At 41.2% G+C, this 23,673-nt stretch overlaps 1 protein-coding gene across 5 annotated transcripts in view; it reads right to left on the bottom strand.

Moving 5' to 3' along the window:
- The window catches only part of ANKS1B (ankyrin repeat and sterile alpha motif domain containing 1B), a 917,777-nt gene that overhangs the window by 836,580 nt on the left and 57,524 nt on the right, over positions 1 to 23,673 (bottom strand). The gene's annotated exons all lie outside the window — the stretch shown is intronic.

Here is a 23,673-nt window from a genome sequence, read left to right as displayed (position 1 = left end):
ATTGTGTGATCCTACTTTAAAGTAAGGAAACTGAACACCAGAAAGATAATTTATTTGTTCAAGATTCCCAAGCAAGTAAATGTCAAAGTATGGGATCTGACCTAAGGCAGCCTTATTCTTATCCATGATGACCCAGAGAACTACCTCTCCAGGATTATTAATGTCTCTAAGCAGTAAGGTTTAGAAAAGTGAGTCTTTGCTGTGTATGTCTCACTGACTTTGGATATTTCTTACTTCAAGAAAGACCCTTTGTTCAAAGATCCTAGTCAACCAACAGTCATTCTTCTAACACTATAAATTCTGAACACAACTTTCAACTAAGGAAGGTCCCCCAGATCCATATGATGGCTCTGCATGCTGAGAAAGTCCACACTAAAGCAGAATATTTACCAAAACACTAACAATATTTCCTTTCAGAAATAATCCAAGACAATTTAGATTTGTGTTCACTTCATACTGTCATGGCATGTTAAAAGAGGAAACCCTACTGATAAAATCACTTATTAATAGAGTCTACAATAAACCAAAGTTCAGTCTTTTTATAATGTTTTAGTATCTTGCCAAACATATTTAAACTAGAACCAAAATATTAGAATAAAATTGTGGCACATCTTTAACTCTTCCAGAATCTTACTATGGTAGTGTTACCATCATAACTAGCTAATATTAAAATAGAAAGAGTGCCCTGGCCGGTTTGGCTTAATGGTTAGAATGTCAGCCCGCGGACCGGAGAGTCCCAGGTTCGGTTCCTGCTAAGGGCATGTACGTCGGTTGCAGTTTGTCCCTGGCCCCGTCGGGGTCATGTGGCTGGCAACCACTCGATGTGTCTCTCTCACATCGATATTTCTCTCTCTCTCTCTCTTCGTCCCTCTCTCCCTCCCGCTCTATCTGAAGACAAATGCAAAAGTGTCCTCGGGTGAGAATAAAAAGAAAATTCATTAAAATAGGAAGATAGCAAAGTGGAAGCCAGGCATTATAAACATAGTTGTCTGGGCAGCTTCATCAGGAAGCTGCAACTTTACACTCCCCAGGGAATCACAGATCCATTCCCTGCAAATCACTGGGGGAAGAGGTCCAACAAAGGGAAAGGTGGGCACATGCGCTGTAAAGTTGGGGTGATGCAGGAAAAGTGCTTGCCTGACAATCTAACCTGGGAACAAAGATCATTGGCTAGAGGGGTGGAGCCACTGCAAGCGTGTGAAATCCTGAAGGATTCATTGGTTAAGCTTGTAGTTAAAATCCCCAAAGAAAAAAACTTTCCCTCTCTTGTTCCTCTTGCATGCTTCTGCTTCCTTGCACTTTCTTGTTCTGTGACCCACACCAGCCTACCACATGGCCCTTGACATGGCATGGCCTATGGCCATGTGGACCCTACCCACAATGGACTGTAGCTGGGAACACAAGCTAAGTTAGCCAGATGCTGGACTGGACTGTGCTGATATGGAGTGAAGACTCTGGGCAGTGGCTTTGATCTTAGCCCTGCTAAAGACAAAATAGGACTTTTGCATGGTGGAACAGAGGGAAATGGGACCTTGAAGGGGAACTCCCTTAATGCTACATCATCAATAAAACTTTCCATTATACCTCATCCTTCCATGGGGGCATCAGGAAATTCTTGTTCCCATTACACTCCAAGAGCTCCATTTCTACCATCAACAGATGGGGATACAGAGGATACCCCACTGATAACAGTGGGACTGAGAATGCATTATAGCAAGCTTCCAGGTGATGCATAGGCAGCAAGGGACGAGGCTGTATCTAGCCCAGTGGTTCTCAGCTCAATCCAATTAGAATTACCTGTGTCTCAATTGGCACATGCTAGAGCCCAATCTTCTACAGTTTTAATGCTGATTCTAATGTGCACTCTGGGCTGAGTCTAGATGTTGCCGGAATAATATTTTTAACATTTAAATCAGCAGACTTTTATTAGAGCAGTTTGCCCTCCATAATGTGGGTAAATCTCATGCAATCAAGTGAAAGCCTTACGAGAAAAAACAGACTTCCAGAAGAAGAAATTCAACCTCTAGACTGTACCATAGAAACCCTGCCTGAGTTTCCAGCCTACTTGGCCTGCCCTGTGGATTTCAGATTCAAGACTGCAAGATCAACACCTACCTAATTTCCAGGATGCCTACCCTCCCTATAGATTTTAGACTTGCAAGCCCCCACAATTGCATGAGCCAATTCCTTTTTAAAAATCTCTCCCTCTCTCTCCCCCTCTCCATATGTCTCTGTGTGTGTCCTATTGATTCTGATTCTCAATATAGATATATTTATTTAAATGCAGACTATGTAATAGGGTAATGCTGGCCTCATGAAGTGTGTTGGGAAGAATTCCCTCTGCTTCTATTATGAAATAGATGGTAGAGAAGTGGTAAAATTTCTTCCTGAAATGTTTGGTTGAATTTACCAGTGAACCTATCTGGGTCTGGTGTTTTCTGTTTTGGAAAGTTATTAGTTAAGAAATCAAATATTTTGAATCTTTAAATCTATAATTTAAAGATAGCAAGTCTCTTTTACAGCCCTTCACTCATAGCTCAAGTTCCATCAACAGTGTGTGCAAACATTTAAAAACCTAGCAAAGGAATCATAAAACCTGATGTGGGCTCTTAAAAGCTATTTTATACAAAACATAATTTATGTTCCTCAAAAAATCACACATCTTAAAAAGAAGCAGTATATTTAACTATACTTGTTCTCTTGCTTTAAAACGTGATTCAATTTCTTTACAGATACAGTCCTATTCAGATCATCTACAAGTGATGAAATCCATCATATCAACAAACTAAAAAGAAAAACCACATGATCATATCAACAGATGCAAAAAAAAAAAAAGGTTGTGACAAAATCCAACACCCATTCATGATGAAAATGCTCTATAAACTGGGAATAGAGGGAAACGTTCTCAACTTGATGGAAAAAAATCTACCAAAAAAACAAAAAAACAAAACCCTACAGCTAACATTATGCTTAATGGTGAATAACTAAAAGCTTTGCCACTAAGATCAGGTACAAGGCAAGGATGTTCCTTCTCACCACTCCTTTTCAACACTGTACTAGAAGTCTTGGCTGATGCAAATAGACAAGAAAAGTAAAAGGTACAGATTGGGAAGGAAGAAATAAGACTATCTTTATAGCATCTGCATGTTTCTACAACTTCTCAAAGTCTTATGAACAATGACTGAAGAGACAAACCAAGCAGTAACATCTAGTATACTGAAACCTAAAATTTAATTAAGATCGTAACTATGCATCTAATCCTTTTTGTTTGTCTGTTTTCTTCCAGTGGAAAAAAGGAGCCTCACCTAACTTCCCGAAAGTTGACAATGCTTTTGAGTGTTTTTTCAGCAGAGAGAATTGGGAAAGTAAATAATAACACTATATTTTGAAAGATAAGTAACTGCCCTTTAGAGTAAATCAAAGGGGAACTACAGGGTGGAAATGCAAATTCTCAGGCATGGCCCCAGAATTGGATTAAGAACTGTTAGAGTAATAGAATATTCCTTTGGCTAGGTGGCCCATTAAAATTTATAAGGAATTGCAGAGTGCACTGAGTATGGGCAGGTAGGTCCATTAAGAGAGCGTGGTCCTTGAACCTGAAAAGCCCAGAGACCCTTTCAGAATGGAGAAAAACTGCCATAACAAAACTAAGATGTTACTTGGCTTTTTTCACCATTCTCAAGCAATTCTTTCTATATAACTGAATGAACAGAAAGCAGAAGCTCATAAGGACCTAGTTATATTTTATTAAATATACCCAGTTCTAATGTATTTATGAATTATAATAAAGATGACGATACTATATACATTAAAAAAACAGTTTTTGTTTGCAGATGATATAACCTCTATGGAGAAAATCTGAAAGAATCAACCAAAAAACTCCTGTAACTAACAAATGAGTATAGCAAGGTTGCAGGATACAAGGTTAATACACAAAAGTAAATTGTTTTCCTGTATACCAGTAATAAACAAGTAGAATGTGAAATTAAACACATAGTTCCATTTATATTAGTACCCCCCCCCCAAATAAAATACTTAGGTATAAATCTAACAAAACATGTACAAGAGCTAAATGAAAAAAAATTACAAAACTCTGATGAATGAAATCAACACAGAACTAAATAATCAGAGATGATGTTTATGGATAGAAGGACAATGTTGTCAAGACGTCAGCTCTTTTTAACTTGACCTATAGATTCAGAATAATCAAAAATAAAATTCCAGGCAATTTTGTAGATATCAACACATTGATTCTAAAGTTTAATGGAGCAGGAAAAGACCTAGAGTAGCCAACAAAATATTGAAGTAGAATAAAGTTGGAGGACTAGCACTACCTTTCACTTCGTGATTTACTATAAAGCTATAATAATCAAGACAACGTGGAATTGGTAACAGAATACACAATTAGATCAATGGAACACAACAGAGAGCCTAGAAATAAAGCCCTATAAATATAGTCAACTGATCTTTGACAACGAGTAAAGGCAACACAATGGAGCAAGGAACGCCTCTTCAACAGACTGTACTGAGACAACTGGACATCCACATGCAAAAAAACAAAAACAAATCTAGACACAGCCCTTACATCCTTCACAAAAATTACCTCAAAATGGATCACAGACCTAAATGTAAAATGCAAAACTAGAAAATAACATAGGAGAAAGCCTAGCTAACCTTTGGTATGATGACGCCTTTTTAGAGACATAATTAATAAGCTAGACTTCATAAAAATTCAAACCGTCTGCTCTGTGAAAGGCAATGTCAGTAGAATAAGAAGACAAGCCTGGACTGGGAGAAAATATTTGCAAAAGAAGCATCTGATAAAGAACTGTTGCCCAAAATATACAAAAAAGTCTTAAATTCAACAAAAAGGAAACAAACAATTCACTTAAAAACTGGACCAAAGGCTTTAACAGACATCTCACCAAAGATGATATACAGACAGCAAATAAGCACATGAAAAAATGCTCCATATCATGTGTCATCAGGAAAAAGAAAATTAAAACAACAGTGCAGCCCTGGCCAGTTTTTCTCAGTGGTTAGAGCATCAGCCCACTGACCAATTGAAGCTGCAGGTTCAATTCCAGTCAAGGGCACGTACCTCAGTTGCGGTTCAGTTCCCAGCCCTGGTTGGGGTCGTGCTAGAGGCAACCGATTGATGTGCCCCTCTCATGTGGATGTTTCTCTCTCCCCCCGCCCCGCCCCTCTCCCCCCTTCCCCACTCCCCTCCCTCCCTCCTACTCTGTCTGAAAATAAATGTAAAAATATACTCAGGTGAAGATTAAAAAAACAAAACAGTGCAATCCCACTACTCATCTACTAGAACGGCCAAGATGCAGAACCCTGACACCACCATTATGCTGGCAAGCACGTAGAGTAACGAGAACTCTCATACGTTGCCGGTGTAAATGTTAAATGGTGCAGCCACTCTGGAAGACAGTTTGGCAGTTTCTTACAAAACTAAACATGCTCTTAACCATAAGACTCAGCAATCAGTCCTTGGTATTAACCCAAAGGAACTGAAAACTTACATCCACACAAAAACCTGCACACACAGGTTTAGAGCAGCTTTATTCATAATTGCCAAAATTTGGGAATAATCAAGACGGCCTTCAGTAGGTGAATGGATAAACGGTGGCACATGCAGACCCTGGAATATTATTCAGCACTAACAAGACATGAGCTACCAAACATGAAAAGACATAGAGCAACCTTAAACGCATATTACCAAACGAAAGAAGCCAAGCTGAAAAGGCTACATACTGTATGACTCCACCTATATGACATTCTGGAAAAGGCAGAACCATGGGGATGGTAAGACCGGTGGTTGCTGGGGGAGGGGGTTGATGAAGGCAGAGCACTGAGGACATTTAGGGCAATGAAAATAGTCTGTATGATACTATAATGATGGAAAGAAGACATCATACATTTGTCCATTTTCATAGAATGTAGAACACCAAGTGAACCCTAAGGTAAAACAATGGACGTTACGTGATTACGAATTGTCAATGTAGGTTCATCCTTGGGGGAAAAAAAAAAAAGTTCCATTGTGGCAAGTGATATTGATTATGGATAATGGGAGGGGTTATGCATGTGTGGGAACAGGGGAGTATCTGGAAAATTTCTGTACCTCCCTCTTCATTTTGTTGTAAATCTAAAACGGCTCTAAAAAAAAATTAATGTCTCATAAAAAATGATTCCAGGAAATGCATTGGTATACCAAAGTACAGTAAAAAGAATGGTAATGTTTTTAATCTTCTATATGAAGAAGTTCTGTGCATATAATAGGAAGAATGTTTAGTATTTATTTGGAGGGCTATAATTTACATAACTCTTTCAATCCTTACCATAATCCTGAAAGACAGGCAGGTCTGATTATATTATCCCCACCTTAAAATGAAGGAGGAACCATGACTCATAAAGGATACTCACCTCCACCAAAATCACAGATACCAAGAGGAAGAGCCAGGATTAGGACCCTGGTCTTCGGACTCCTGGTCCCTTTATACTTAATACTCTGTTTGATCCTTGGTTCTCATACAAGAGAAACGTTCAGTTAATGTTTGACAAATGAACGCATGCAGTGCATGACCAAATCAGGTCTCCTCACACAGAAATGCTGAATCTCTAAATTCCAGCCCCACATTTTACCATTACATATAACTTTTTCCTTCCAACTATACCCTTAATTTCTAAAGAATGAGGTTTTTTTTCCTTCTAAAGCATAATTATCTTCTGGAACAGTAAATTATCTTCCAACCTAAAATCTGATAAAACACCTGATGGATAAATATCACTAATATATTTTTCTAGATAAAAATCACAAGTTAAGCCTGGCCAGTGTGGCTCAGTGGTTGAGCATCTACTCATGCACTAAGAGGTCGCCAGTTTGATTCTGGTCAGGACACATGCCCAGGTTGTGGGCCAAACCCCCAGTGGGGGCATGTAGGAGGCAGCCAAAAGATGTTCTCTCTCATCGATGTCCCTATCTCTCTCCCTCTCCTTTCCTCTCTCTATAATATCAATAAAAAAATAATTACATTTTTAATCACAAGTTAAGTCCTGGCCGAGTGGTTCAGTTAGTTGGAGCATTGTCCTGAACACCTAAAGGTTGTGGGTTTGATCCTCGGTCCAGTCAATACAGGAGGCAACCAATCAATGTCTCTCTCTCACATCGATGTTTCCCTCTCTCTTTCTCTCCCTTCTTCTTCTCTCTAAAAGTAATTTTTAAAACCCATATCCTCAGGTGAGGATTTTAAAAAATTACAAGTTAAAAAACTGATTTAGATTCTTAAAAATATCTTATACCAGGAAAACCAAATGCTGTAACCTTTTACCCTAGCTTATAGTGTAGCTAGAGAACAATTTCTGTATATCCTAAATACACTTCTGGACATGAATGAAGAGAGTCAATTATACTAAAGGAGAGAAAAATCCCAACATCTAGTCCATCCATAATTTTGCATTTATTAAAGTAGACAATTTTATCATACTCACACAACTGTCAGTCTGGACTGTCAAACTTCAAATTCAGCAATTATCTTGATGCCAGCTGTCCCCAATTTTATTCCAAATTTAATATCCCTTAGAAATTATTACATTTCAAAACTTCAAGTGACTTGCAAAGGATAGTGACAGAAGAAATGGCCTCTGGGGGAGAGGTACGTGCAGCCTCTCAGTGCACGGTGGGAGCACACCAGAATCCTGCAGCGGAAATTTGCTGCTTACCCTCACCACTCCCCTGCTTCACTCCAGTCCTCTTGGTACAGCTCCCAGTGACTGGGTAACATCCCTCCCCCGCTCTCAGTCAGTGGACTGGATGCGGTCATCTCACCCTGGTCAACAGAGCCAGAAGTGAACACGAGACTTCTGACTCCAAGACCAGTGCGTGGAGTACACTGTCTGTCTACCAGAGTTTACTGTTTTATCGGCCCACTACAATATTCCATTCTTACGGCATGGAAATTCATAGTGGGCGTTCCACAGTCTAGCTGCCTGGGCTGAAACCTGTGTCCATTGTTTCATACTATGTGACTTGAGTCAGTTATCTGCCTTCTCTCAGCCTCAGTTCCCTCCTCTGTAAAATACTCATTCACACATGCATCAACTATTTATTGAATGCTTACTATGTTCCCAGACTTTATATAGGTACTTGACTTAGAACAGTGTAAACAAGATATAAAAGATATGATCATGGGGTTTATACACTGCATTAGGGAATCTTACGATAAGTAAGAGAAGTCCAGATTACGAAAAGTGTTATAAAAGGAACAGTGTGATGAGGTAGTAAAAGAGAAAGTTCAGAATAAAGCCACTCTGAGGAGGTGACATTTAAACTGAGACATAAAGGAGAGTAAGCCAGCCGCTCGGAGCACCAGAACACCATTCCGGGAAGAGGGAAGGCCAGAGAGGGGCGAGGGCCTGGCGTGAAAGGAGACCCGCGTAGCTGAAGCACTGAGCGAGAGGGAACAGCACCAGGTGAAGGTCAAACACTACACGGACCGTGCTGGGCCTTACAGTTATGGGAAGGAGTTTAGATTTTTCATTGAAGTGATTCATTTACGCTTTATGTTTTTAAAATATTATTCTGCCACATGATCTCATTTATGGATACAATGAAAATAAGCTGATGATCAAAATAGATCCAGAGATATGGAAGTAGGGGAACAGACTGACAAACCTCAGAGGGAAGGGGTGGGGAGGGTTAACCAAAGGACTTACATATATATATGCATAAGCAATGGACACAGACAACAGTGTGGGGAAAGCAGGAGGTGGGTAGGAGCAAGGAGGAGGAGTTCAATGGGGGAAAATAGGGTGAACATCTATAATACTTTCAACAATAAAGATAAAAAATAAAACAACATATTATTCTGGCTGATGTGTGAGAATGGATATGGAAAAGAACAGTTAACTAAGAAAGATAAATAAATGAAAGGAAGGGGGAAAGAGGAAGTGAATTAGGCATGATTCCTGGTTATTGTGCTTGAATAACTATGTGAATGAATGTTCATCTATTTATCAAGATTGCAAAGATCAGGAGAAGAATGGAGATCGACATTTATTACATCTGAGATGCCTACCAGACTACCTCAGAAAGAGAGTATACATATTAAATGAGATCATCTCTGTAAAAATGCTTGGCACACAGTAAGCACTCAACAAATGTTAGTTAATATCATTGTTGGGAAAATAGAGGGAATTTCCTCCCCTAGACTACTCATGTGGTTCCTCAACAACTGACACCTTTAGCTTGGCCTCTGGCCCAGATACAGCCAATCACAGTAGCCCATTCTTCCAGCCACAGTGATTGGTTCATGACTTCAGCTGCACCCACTGAAATTCTTCCCAGGATGTTCCAAATAGGTTCTATAAGAGAAGTTCCCCTTCCTATTCAGTAGAAACACAGTTTTCTCCTCTGTAATTGGAGGGAATGAAGCTGACACCCAGAGAGAAGTAGAGATGAAAGGCAGAGTCCTAGAGGTATATTTGCAAAGATTCTAGAGCAGTGCTGTCCAACAGAACCATTATGTGAGCCACCTATGTGGTCACCATTACAAAGAAGTAAAAATAGGTAAAATTATGTTATTTTTTTATTTCACCCAGTAGAGCCAAAATATTACGTCAACATGTACTGAGTACACAATTTAATAAAACAAAGTATATTTTTTGTATATCTACGTCTTTAAAATCCGGTGACCAATAGCAATATATGACTGGTGGCTACTGTACCAGATAGCATTGCTGTGGAGGCACAGTCCCAGCTGTTTCTGTGCCATGAGCCAATGCATGTCTTTCTAGGATTATTCTAACTTGATTTGTGTTTCTGTCACTTACCTCTGAGTCCTTAGTGTGATTTAAAACATATTTCATTTACTCCTTTTACATCTTGAGACACTAAAGATATTTTTTAAAGCACAGAATGCGTTGTTCTCTGAAAACTGATTCAGTAATCCTTAGCACATGGACTATCACGCATCTCCCTACTTGAGTGTCCACTTCCACTTTGCACACACACTCCAGCTCAGGTCCATTAGACCCCTGTATTCCAGCCAAGGTGAGCATGAGATGTGCAAACTATAACCAGAGGAACCTTTTGTAAACACAGAATCAAAGGTCCTATGTATGCGTGAAATCTAAAGCAGTTAATCTGAAGTGGAATCTGGGACTCTATTTTTAAAATGCTCTCCTAGTAATTCTAATAACCATCCAAATTCAGAACTACTAAATTGGATTACTTACTAAATTGAAATAGTCATCCCCCCTTACTTATCCTCTATTCTGTTGATGCATTTCTTATTTTGTATTTATTGAAGTGCATGCTCCTTTACGGCAGAAACCATACTGTATTCACCTCTGTATACTTAATTTCTAGCCTAGTAATGGGTGCATTTTAGGTAAATAATACAGATTTACTAAGTTAGGATAAAACCTTAAAGTAGACTTTTAAAGTGACAACTATATTTCCAATATGGCTTCTAAAATAGTCCATAGAGGTAGGAGTTGATGGGAATTCTGTCATCCCTAATTCCAATTAACACACTGCTAGGTTGAATTAAAAACAAAATCAATAATTGTTGGAATTGCTTTGACTACAATCACATAGCAAGTGCCCTGTAACTACATTAAAAGCCGTGTGGTACCAGAATTTCAATCTATAGTTAGACAATTTTGATTTGTTGACTTCACTCATATCCAGGGTCCATGGAAGCAAGCAGAAGTTTGGACAATTAAAAATTAAGCATTAAAAATACCAACTGAGTCCAGTCAGGTGGCTCAATTGGTTGAGCATCATCCCACGCACCAAAAAAAATAAGGTGGTGGATTTGGTTCCAGGTCAAGGCATGTACCGGGTTACAGGTAAGATCCCCAGTAAGGGCACATATGGGAGGCAACCAATCGACACACATCAATGTTTCTCTCTCTCTAGCATCAATGAAAACATCCTCAGGTGAGGATTTAAAAAAGAATACCAACTGATTCCTGCTGAATGAGAATTATAAGAAAGTCATTCTTAAGTCTGTAGGCAACAGGAAGGAGGATATACAGCATTCATGAATGGCTCTTGGTTCCTCACCTAAAACTTCCTTTCTTCTTTCCCTACACACACACACACACACACACACACACACACACACACACACGCCAGCAATATTCTAGGGGGTTCAATAAAGTGTTTGTACAGTGCCTTGTACATAAAAGATATACAACGATTAATACTGTACTAGTTTGCTAGGACTATCATAATAAAGTACCAAACACTGGGTGGCTTAAACAACAGAAAATTTTTTCTCACAATTTTGGACGCTAGAAATCTAAAACCAGCGCGTTTTCTTCTGAGACCTCTCATTCCTTGACTTGCAAGTGACTGTCTTCTTCCTGTGTCTTCACGTGTTCTTCCCTCCATGCATGCTGATATCCTAACCTCCTATTCTTATAAGGACACCAGTCAGTCATAGTACATTAGGGCCCACCCTAATGACCAAATTATAACCTAATGATCTCTTTAAAGACCCTATCCCCGAATATATTCACATCCTGAGATACTGGGGCTTAAGACTTCAACATATAAATTTGGGGAAACACAATTCAGCCCATAACAAGTACTATCGAGATATCCCTCTACCTTTTGATGGATGCTAGAAGAATCCAAGAATAGTTGGTGATATAGTTATTTGATTACAGGAATATATTAAAAATGAAAGACCCAAACCAGTAGTTTCAAATTATGGGTTATGTTAAAAAAAAGCCCTGGCCAGTTTGGCTCAGCAGTTAGAGCATTGGCCTGTGGTCTGGAGAGACCCGGGTTCGGTTCCCGCTAAGGGCACGTGCCTTGGTTGCAGTTTGTCCCCGGCCCTGGTTGGTCGTGTGGGTGGCAGCCACTCTATGTGTCCCTTTCACGTCGATACTTCTCTCTCTCTCTCTCCCCCTCCCACTCTATCTGAACAAAATATCAAAAACAAACAAAAATGTCCTCGGGTGAGGATAAAAATAGTAATAATAATTGTGGGTGTTCTGGCCAGACTCAAAAATTCTTAAGAATAGTCCAGACATCCTTTTTTTTTAAATCAAGCTTCTTAGGGATTATGGCATACACTCACCGGTGATGACCAGTGACTAAAACCTGGAATGAAAAGTCCCATAAAGTTGTTTGCAAACTCAGGTGAACCAAGTCTGGTATCTCAATCCTGAAGGGCATGTCTATCCAGAGAGTCAGAAATGAGGCAGAATCAATTCTGGCAAAGAAGGGGGAAAGAACTCAAATAATCTGGGTATGTGTTTTACTATGTTCTCTTTAACATTAAATATTTCTTTTATTAAAAAGTCACACTACTACTATATAACTCTCTTTGTGACTTCTGTCCAAAGCCTTTCCAGAGAAGTAATGCACCATGAGCAGAGATTTGTGGTTAAAATATTTTCAAGGGGAGAGCTGACTAGAATCACAAATGGTGATCATTTGCTTCATTCCTAATATAACTCGTTACCTACTGGATGAATTTTTTTTGTTTCCAATAGATTCAAAGATCTGGGCCATATTCACCTCATCTTTCCCTCTACTTCAAGGTGCCGCTGAGACAGCCTGGTATACATTTTCCTATCTCTAGTCTTCTAGTGCATTAATAATGTCTGTAGAATTATATTCCTTTATATTGTTAAACGGTACTGAATTTAAAGTGAAACAATCTGGTACAACTGTTTTAAAGATAATACACTTCATTTTCATACTTTACCTTTCATGCGTTATCTCTACCTTCCATCCAACAAATGTGTTTCGTAGGCCACTAACAGTGCCAAGAGGGTAAAATATAACAGCGAATACATCACAATCCCTACCCTTCAAGAAGGAAGTCTACGGGAAAAGCTGTGTAAACAAGAACCACAGGGGGATATGCCATAGTATAATCGACAAGGTGCTACAGAGCACAGAGAAGGAAGCTAATGCTGCCTGAAGGCAGGGCTTCCAAATAAAGAATGAAGGGCACTGTCAAGTATCCAGGCGAGGATACAGCATAAGCACAGGCCTAAAAGCAAGAATGCAAGGCCCTGTGCGGGGAACAGAAAATACAAGGATGGCTGTGACAAAAGCCTTGTAGGGATGGGGACTATGGTGGGCCCTCTGTGCTATACTAAGTAATGAGCACTTGAACCTCTCAGAGGAAGTCACTGGGAGTTTTTGTGGTGGTTGGTTTTTTCCCCTAATCCTCACCCAAGGATATGGGGATATTCTTCCCATTTTATCTTCAGATAGCGTGGGAGGGGAGGAGAGAGAAACCTGACATGAGAGAGACACATCAACTGCTTGCCCCCGGCACGACTCCGACAAGGGCCAGGGACTGAACCACAACCAAGATACATGCCCTTGACCAGAATCGAACCCGCAACTCTTAGGTCCACGAGTCAATGCTCCAACCACTGAGCAAAACCAGCCAAGGCACCAAGAGTTTTTTTAAGCACCATCAGTACTGTGTTTAAGTTCCCCAAGGTACAAAATTTTTCCAAGGCTTGCTTCTGCTCCCTCCTCCCCAGCAGCTATCCCATTTCCCCACGTCCCTATCCCTGCCTCCCCAGCCCCAAGCTGCCTGGCTGCAGCCATCAGAAGTGCTTACTGTTCTCTAAACACGCCACGTTTGTCCCCAGTGGCTGCCAATGTCAAAAGCATAAACAGAGGAACATCTAAAAGTATGGTAAGACATGTGATAGCAGCCCTATGGTGGAACTTTCAACAATTGAGAGGGGAAATACTGGAGCGTCATGTTCTCTAAATTTTTTTCATTTTTTGTTCCTGTTGCCTCAAAGAAAAGTTCAACATGTCCTTTGTACATCTGGTACACCCTCATAACGATCAGCAGGGAGGGCCACTTCCCTTCCCAGGAGAAGTTGGATGGAAAGTGATAACATTTAAACTGGTGTTCTTGGCTATTTTTGTTTTATTTTGATTTTCCCCTCTTAAAATCAGACTTCAGTTTTAAGAAGCAGGTAGGAGAAACATTCCTTTTTGCTTTTGATGCCTCCAGACAAAGAATGTCTGTAGACATTCTTAAAAAGAAAAAACTGTATAAACCTGACTGTCCTTGTATATACCTTCTTCAGTTAATAGGATAGCCTCAAAGCTCACCTAAGAGAGTAACAAGTAGAGCAACATAATAAAAAATCATAGAATTTTCTACCTGAATGGACTGAGGAAGGAATTCAGTGGTGTGTTTAAAAAATGATGGTTCCTTTAAAGTTCGGATTAAGAAGAGCCTACAGGTACTAATCATCTGATAACCTTGGTAGGAATGTAGCAAAAGTAGATTAGAACCCTGAAAGTTAAATCAGAACAATATCATTGTCACACTGCCCAAATCATTTCTTCATAAAAACACAGTTGTGAGGGAATAGAGAGAAAATTTTGAAATTCAAAACAGAATTATGAAGTTCCTGAGAATTGTATTTTCTTTCTTCTATATCAGTTAGGTTAAGGACAAAATCTGGACTAATGCTCAAAAAAAAAAATGCAGCAAACACGACAACATTAAGGTATGATTCAACAGATTTTCCAGTTCTTCAAGTTGCTAAGGAGCCAATCCCAAACTCTCACCTACTGCAGGGATTTCCTCGAGCATCCCTCATGCCCAGTCTCTGCTGACACACCCCCTTTGCCTCTCCTTTTTCTTCCTTCCTTCGTCTTCACTTGCTTTCTTTTTCTCTCTATCTGCTCCCCTTCATCCGTGCTTCCCATGGTAAATCACAATTTGGTACTGGGGATGATTCAGGCTACAATTACAATCCCTGAAAAAAGTGTACAAGTCTCTCATTCGCCCAGAGGACAGCTGAACAGGGAGACAGGAAAGTGTCAAGTCACTTGAAACAGATTTGAAAAATGCAGTATTATTTGGCAACAAAAAGAAATGAAGTTCTGATCCATACAACCACGTGGATGAACTCTGAAAACATACGCTAAATGGAAGAAGACAGTCATAACACACAACATACTACATGTCCAGAATAGGGGAATTACAGTTAAATTATAGAGCAATCAACCTGGATAACCAGCTGAGCGGAAGTCTTACAAGTAAAGATTTACAGGAGCCATGAGAGACTGGCGCAAAGGGTGGAGATGAGCACAGGGCAGGCCACACTCACGTGCAGCAGCTGAGAATCCAGAGGAACATCTCAGCTGCAGAGCCCCAGCCCCAGAAGCGGGGTCGCAACCCCACCCAGGCTCCCCAGCCCAAAGCTCTAGTGCCAGGAAGAGGAGCCCACAGAACATCTGGCTATGAAAATCAGAGGGGATTTGGTCCTGGATGAACCAGGAGACATCTGGAAACCCAAGAGCCCTCTTAAAGGTCCAGCACACAAAATCTCATATGCGGGACCAGAGTCATACAGGACAGATTGGGGCATGCGGCTCTGGGGAGAGGACAGGAGGGATAGCAGTCAGTACCCCTGTACTGCGTGTGTCTCCCACACCACCCACTGACACCATTTTTCCCTGGGTGGAGCCCTCCCCTCCATAGGGCATTAGCCTGGGGAGGTACACTAGCCGCACCCTGCAGATTCTCGGAGGCCCCACCCTAAGCTCACACCTGGCATCCTGATCTGCTGGCAGTGGCTACCCTGGCTGTAGTCTCTGGAAAAACTCTCCAGGAATCCAGGCAAGCTCAGGGGGTAAGAGAGAGACAGGAAGAGACTAGATTGTGTGCTTGAAGGTGAGAAACACTGTTTTCCCAAAGTCCCCGACAGGCACCCCCATTCCTGTGCAGAGCCCTCCCTCCATACAGCCAAATCGTAATCTGTGTTATCCCCATAAACTCTCTTGGCCCCACGCTGATGACTTCCTGAGGCCCCGCCCCACTGCTAAGGAGTGAGGCCACAGAGGGTGGAGGCTGGCCTTGGTGCACCCTGAGACTTTGCTGAGTGGCATCAGACCCAACACCAGAACCAAGTGTAAATCTGTGGTATTAATCTGGTGAACACCACTCGCCCTATCTGATGACTCTCTGAGAACCTGCCTCACACAACTTGCACACCGCCTGAAGCTCTGTCACCCGCTGAGCCCCACAAGCAGCCAGCAGGCAGCGCGGATTCTCAAAGTGCCTGGGATCTTTCACTGACCTACCCCAGTCCTGGAAATGGTGGCATGCTCAGCCCCTCCCCCAGCAGAGACAGCTACCAACTGTGGATCGCCTTGTAGCTCCTAAAAGAGCTGGTCACAGGCAGTGCGCAACGTTAACCTCCACTGCCATCCCTCCCATCAGGCCCCAGCATCAGCACAGCAGGTGGCTGGCTTCCGACCACATGAGAATGCAGCATGATTAGCTTCACAAGTGGCACAACCAAAGCGAGGTCTGGCAGGCGCTGATGCTGCGGGGTGAACTCCACCTCGTGGGGTCAGTCCTTGCACAGCAGCTCGTACACTGTGGTTGGGGTCAGTCCTCACAATAATTAACTCTCAGAAAGGGGAACCAAGAAAGCAATTCCATTTACAATTGCGTAAAAAAAAAAAAAAAAACTAGGAATAAATTTAACCAAGGAGGTAAAAGACCTGTACTAAGAAAATTAAAATTATGACACTGAAAAAAGAAATTAAAGATTACAAATAAATGGAAGCATAACACCATGCTTGTGAATAGGAAAAATGAACACCATTAAAATGTCCATGCTATCCATAGCAATCTATAGATTCAATGTAATTCCTATCAAAATACCACAGCATATTTCACAGAACCAGAACTAATAATCCAAAAATGAATATGGAACCACAAAAGACCCCAAATACCCGCAACAATCCTGAGAAAGAACAACAAAGTTGGATGTATCATGCTACCTGATATCAAACTATACTACAAAGCTATGGTAATTGCAAGAGTATGGTACTAACATAAAAACAGACATATAGAGATCAATAGAACAGAATAGAGAGCCCAGAAATAAATCCACACCTTTATGATCAATTAATATTTGACAAAGGAGGCAAAAACATATAATGGGGTAAAGATAGCTGATTCAATAAATGGTGTTTGGAAAATCAGACAGCTATCTGCAAAAAATGAAATTAGACCACTTTCTTATACCATATACAAGAATAAATTCAAAATGGATTGAAGATTTAAATGTAAGACTCAAAACCATAAAACTTCTGGGAGAAAACATAGGCAGTAAAATCTTGGACATATCCTCTAGTAGTATTTTTTCTGATATATCTCCCCAGGCAAGAGAAACAAAAGAAAAATAAACAGATAAGACTACATCAAACTAAAAAGTTTTTGCACAGCAACGGAAATCATCAACAAAATTAAAAGACAGCCCACTGAATGAAAGAACATATTCGCCAATGATACATCTGAGAGGAGGTTAATATCCAAAATTCATATAGAACTCATACAACTCAACACCCAAAAAATAAACGATCCAATTAAAAACTGGGCAAAGACTGGCCGGTTTGGCTCAGTGGTTAGAGCGTCGGCCTGCGGTCCGGAGAGACCCGGGTTCGGTTCCCGCTAAGGGCACATGCTTCGGTTGCGGTTTGTCCCCGGCCCTGGTTGGTCGTGCGGGTGGCAGCCACTCGGTGTGTCCCTTCACGTCGATGTTTCTCTCTCTCTCTCTCCCTTCCTCTCTCTCCCTCCCACTCTGTTATCTGTGCAGAAAATGGAAAAAAATATCCTCGGGTGAGGATTAAAAAAAAAAAAAAAAAAAAAAACTGGGCAAAGAATCTAAATAGACACTTCTCCATAGAGGATATATAGATGGCCCATAGACATATGAAAAGATGCTCAATGTCACTAATCATCAGAGAAACGCACGTCAAAATCACAAGAAGATAGCACCTCACACCTGTAAGAATAGCTATCGTCAATAAATCAACAAACAAGTATTGGAGTGAATATGGAGAAAAGGGACTCCTAGTGAACTGTTGGTGCAGCCACTATGGAAAACAGTAAGGAAAATACTCAAAAAATTAAAAATGGAACTGCCTTATGACCCAGCAATTCCACCTCTGGGTATATAGCCAAAGAAACTCAAGACATTAATTTGAAAAAATATATGCACCCCCATATTCATTGCCTTATTTACAATAGCCAAGATATGGAAACAACCCAAGTGCACATCAACAGACAAGTGAATAAAAGAGTTGTGCTATATATACCTAATGGAGTATTATTCAGCCATAAAAAATGAATGAATGGACCAAGAGGGTATAATGCTAAGTGAAATAAGTCAAAGAAAGACAAATACCATATTATTTCACTTATATGTGGAACCTAAAGAACAACATAAATGAATAAACAAAACAAAAACAGATGCATAGGTACAGAGAACAGACTGGTGGCTGCCGAGGGGAGGAGTGTTCGGGCACTGGGTGAAGAGGGTGAAGGGATCGAGAAGTACAGATTGGTACTTACAAACAGTCACAGGGATGTCAGAGTGCAGCACAGGAAATATAGTCATTAACACTGTAAAAACTACGTATGGTGCCACTTGGGTACTGGAAATACCAGGGGAACTCTTTGTAAAGCATGAGATTGTCTAACCACCATGCTTTACACCTGAAACTAATACAAAATAATACTGAATATAAAATATCATTTAAAAATAAAAAACTGAAAAGTAAATAAAATAAATTTAAAAATATTCCTCACTGCCTTTCTAGTCTGGAGGGGTAATAATAGCAACAATAATAATGTGAATATTCCTCGAGGGCATACCCTGTGCCAGCTGTTTCCTTAAAGTACGCACTTAATCGAACTTAATCCTCATGAAGTCTCTGGAATGTAGATTCTTTTACTATCCATTTTAACAAAATTCTTTCTTTGAATCCTCACAACAGGAATTTTTATTTTCCCCAAGTTTCATACTAGAAAACTGAGACTTGGGGGTCGCAGAATAAATCATTCTAGGTCTCACAGCTCGAAAGCTGTGGAGCTATGATTTGAACTTGGATCACTGTGGATGGCGACCACCTCAGCTATTCCCCTCTATAGGCAACTGAATCTCAGAGAGCTAAACGAATCTCACCTGGACAGGCGTCTGATGCAGTGGGGAAAATCCCAGAACCCCAGCCTGAGTCTAGATACAAACTAACCAGGTCAGCCAAATTCCGATCCCTTCATCTTCAAATTCAGACATGGGACCAGAGAGCTTTCAAAGTCCTACTGGCTTAAAAACCCATTTAGTTTAAAAAATACTTACTTAAAATTGAGTCTTTTGCCCACAACCTTGCCAAAAGAAATGGTTTATTTCCTTCCCTATGTCTTTGTGACTATTCTTGCTACTAGGTTGTGAAAATATTAGCTATAACTAGAAAAAAAAATGACTAAAATCTATATATGAAGTTGGATACTAAAATTTAGCAATATATCACATGATTTATTAACTTTTTATTATGAAAAAAATGCTAAACATATTCCAAAGTAGACAGAATAGTACAGCATGTACCCATCACTCATATTCAAATATCACCAATTCATGGCCAATTTTGTTTACTCTATGTACCCTCCCACCTTGAAGGAAATCCCTGATATCAAAACATTTTTGTAAATGTTCCAGCATGTATGTTTAAAAGACAAGGACTCCCTTCTTTAAAGTGTAATTACAACACTGTTATCACACCTAAAAATATTAACGATAGTATCTTACTATGACTTAAATAAACTGAGGACATCAATTTAAACACATAAATGACAATAAATAAAGTATTTTAATTCTCCAATTGTATTTTGAATATTAATTAAAGCTATACATATATTCAAATTTTCTATCACTATTATTTCTCTTTTAACCCATTATTTCTATATATGCTTTGTTGTTCTTTTAATTAATCTTTCTCTACTTTATTCATTAAATGTCATATGGCACTATCTCTAATATATTCAAAAAAAGAGTGTTGAACATTCTATATTCACTACGCTGATTAGATTTTCCTGACTCGCTGAGTTTGCCTGGATATCACAAAGGTATTAAATCAGTGTGGCGTGAGCTGTTTGTGATTGACCTTTGCTTTCTTCCACAGTTCAATTTACTTCCCTCTGGGTGACACCAAGTGACTACTTTATTAATTGTCCCAGCAACTTGACAGATACTATTATTCTCCAACTACATATAGTATCCAACTGAAGTAGTAACAAATGTTTTTACCGTGACCCTTATGTTTATAACTCTGTCAAGTGGTTTGCTCCTGCCATGCTCACTCTTTCTGACACTTTCCTGAACTTGTCCCTCCTTCTGACGTTTCAACTACAAAATGACTGATTCTTTACCTTTGCCTTGAGGTGTTCCTTTGAAAACTTTAAATTAATTTCATTTCCTCAGTCTAACTGATGACAAAATAATGATGAAACCAAACAGAAGTAGAGACACAATAGTTCAAAAACAGGAAACATCATATTTTGGTGGGGTTTTTTTTGTTTTTTTGTTTTGTTTTGTTTTTTATCCTCACCCGAGGATATTTTCCCATTTTTTGTTCAGATAGAGTGGGAAGGAGAGAGAGGAAGAGAGAGAGATAAACATCGATGTGAAAGGGACACATCGAGTGGCTGCCACCCACACGACCCAACAAAGGCCGAGGACAAACTGCAACCGAGGTACGTGCCCTTAGCGGGAACCGAGCCTGGGTCTTGCTGGACCATAGGCCGAGACTCTAATCTCCGAGCCATCCAGCCAGGGCGAAACATTGCATTTTGTGTTCTAAATGTATACCATTGTTCACGAGTACCACAGACATTTCCTCCGAGAAAGGGTTCTAATTATCATTTGCACCTTAGAGAAAAATTTTCCTGAGGCCTAAGAGATCCATAAAATAACACAGTTTCTTCTGGAATAAAGAAGAACAGAAATTTTCATTTTCTTTCATCAAGTTAACAAGAACTGAAAGAGATTACAGAAGCTGGGGTGAAGAGATTAGCTTCAAAATAACTGCTGCAGGACCAAAATGCTGGACATAGGTCATCACCTCACTTACGGTTCAATCACACATCAGGGCTTATTGGAGTTCCTCACTTAGCAGGACAGGTGTATTTTGGAAAGTTGGAAATGTTTGTAAATATTCACAAACCAAATCACATTTCAAATGGGTTAGGATACTTCACTAATTAAAGGTATCCTGAAATGAATTCTTTCATACTGCAAAAGCAAACAAACCCAATAAAAACTATCTGTATTATAATTAAGCACCGATAGAAATAATAGCTACATTTATTGAGTGCTTCTTGTGTGCTAGTTTCTATGGGCTTGCCTTACATCTGTTCCCTTGATACTGTATTAGGCCGCTCGGAAGACGGTTGACGCCCACACCGTATGCCCTTGACTCACCCGAGGTCCCTGCCACAGCCTTGGACATTCGTACTGACGCTGACAGCTTCCCGAAGGACCCACGGCTCTTTCCGCACTTCCTCCCGAGGCTTCCCAAGATTACCCCACAAATCTACCACCTGCACCTAAATCCTTATTTTGGGATCTGCTTTTGGAGAAATCTCTAATTAAGGCTGCTGGTAACAGCAATGATGTCAGAAAACAGACCCTCAGAACGGGGTTCCAGAATGTTACCACTTGCTGGTGAGGGGGCAGCCGAGGACTGGGTGGTGATGACCCACATGGAACAGCAGGGCCCGACTCAGACTTCTCCCTGAGCAGCGCTGGGACGCGGTGCGGGAGGAGGGCTGAGTACAGCCTTATACAATCGCTCCAATGCTTGGAAGACAGAGGTTAACCCTGACTACAAAGATCTGGGAGTTCGTAGGGGTTAACTACCCCGAAGCTTGGCTTATATGGCTTGGGACCGGCAGGCCTGGGGAAGCCACCTGTTGGTTCGGGGCACACTGTAGAAACCAGAGAAACTCCACAGCAGCATCTAAGAGAACCTTATCTCCTGTACCCAGAGGGCAGACACTCGTTAAAATCGGGTCCATGATTCAACTGAGTAGCTGGAGTAAAAAGCAAACTGAAAGCAGAGCCCCAGCAGGGCTCCCGGGTAACTAGAGTTCTGAGGGGGGAGCAGGACAGTGAGGCGGGGCGGCGACATCCGGTGGGTGTGCACGAGAACACGGACTCTCCCATCCTGCGCACCCTCTGGGCTGAAGGATCGCCCTTCCCTTTCAGAGAAACGCAGCCTCCAGATGCCTGGAGACTTTGCGAGGCTGGACCTGAGGGAGAGGCCCTGCTCAGGTCTGCTCTGCCTCCCCTCACTGCCTCTAGACCAGAAACTAGGCTCACATTTGCCTCATAATTGCTCCAATTGGGAAGTACGGTCCCTGCTAGAGAAGAAACATCTTATGCACCAGCAGAGCTGCTGAGCCTGTCTGGGGCACCGTCAAGAACTGGGGGCACGGATCTGAAAGAGAATCTGAGGGTGTCAAGCTGAGGCAGGGGCAAGAATGCCGGAGAGGAAGGCACAGGGGAGGCAGGCACTCTGCGGTGACTCAGAATTTAACCTCTTGCAGGAAATCTTTAAGGAGGTCCCAAAACACTGAGGGGAGGACAATGAGAGTGACAGTATTTCACGCGAGCAGGCAGCAGAGGTCACACCTCACTATCAGAAACGAGGTGAGTGTATTTGCTGCAACAGGCGGTAAGGTCGAAGAAGCAACCAGAGAACCTTCGCCTGCAAGGATCGGCAGCCACGGCTAGTACATCATTAGCCATTGTGTTTTGCAGGGGCAAAAGAGATGGGTAGTCTATGATTTTGCTAGGGCTGCTATAACAAAGTGCCACCAACGGAGAGACCAGAGAAAGGTACTGTCTCGCAGTTCCGGAGGCGAGAATTCCAAGATCAGGGTGTCAGCAGGGCTGGAGCCTGCTGATGGCTGCGGGAAGCTATTCCAGGCTTCTTGTCTTCTGGGGGCTTGCCGGCACTCTTTGGCAGTCATTGGCTCGTAGAAGCATCGCTCTGATCAATGTCTTCATCTCCACACAGCATTCGCCCTATATGTTTTCTGTGTCCAAATCTCTTCTTTTTATAAGAACACCAGTCCTACTGGATTAGGAGGTCCAACGTACTCCAGTGTGGCCTCATCTTAAGTTTTATCTGCAATGACCTTATTTCCTAATAAGGTTGCATTCTGAAGTACTGGTTTTAATACTTCAAGATATGAATTTGGGTAGGGGGACAAAAATTCAACCCATAACAAGTAATGAAAGAGGCTAGTTCTTGGCTTATATGGCCAAAGAGGACCAGAACTGGAGCACATAAGATGTGTGTGCCATTTCCAGATGTCAGCAGCCAGTTCAGAGACAGACGCTACCACATAAGGGCAGGCTGAGTCCTCTTGAGCAAAAAAGTCAGTGTTTCTCCAATTATTCTCCAAGAGAATGTGCAGCCATTCGTCCAAGTAAATCAGCACTAGAGAGAGTAATACCTAACCCTTCCAGGGCATGTTGGATATAGGATCTAAGAGACACAGGAACCCAAAATACCTCCATGGCCTCCCAGTTAGAATGGAAGCATATGGAGGCCAGATAATAAATGGTGTTCTGACCCAATGTGTCTGCAGACTCACCATGTACCTTGTCCCTGAGTAAATAATTGGGATGGATACTTAGTAGCAGCCAGAATACAAATGCTGGTTTTCTGACCTTTGGAAGAAGGGCCACTATGATAGAAAGGGACAACAGAAGCCCCTGATATGGCTTCCCCTTGCCCCTGGCGCAGATAATAAACCAGAGGGACACTGCAGCCATGTGGCATCACAAACA

The sequence above is a fragment of the Molossus molossus genome, unplaced genomic scaffold (assembly GCF_014108415.1).
Source record: "Molossus molossus isolate mMolMol1 unplaced genomic scaffold, mMolMol1.p scaffold_m16_p_10, whole genome shotgun sequence".
NCBI lineage: Eukaryota > Metazoa > Chordata > Mammalia > Chiroptera > Molossidae > Molossus > Molossus molossus.
Note: the sequence above shows the minus strand (reverse complement) of the source record. Positions and strands in the feature narration are given on the sequence as shown.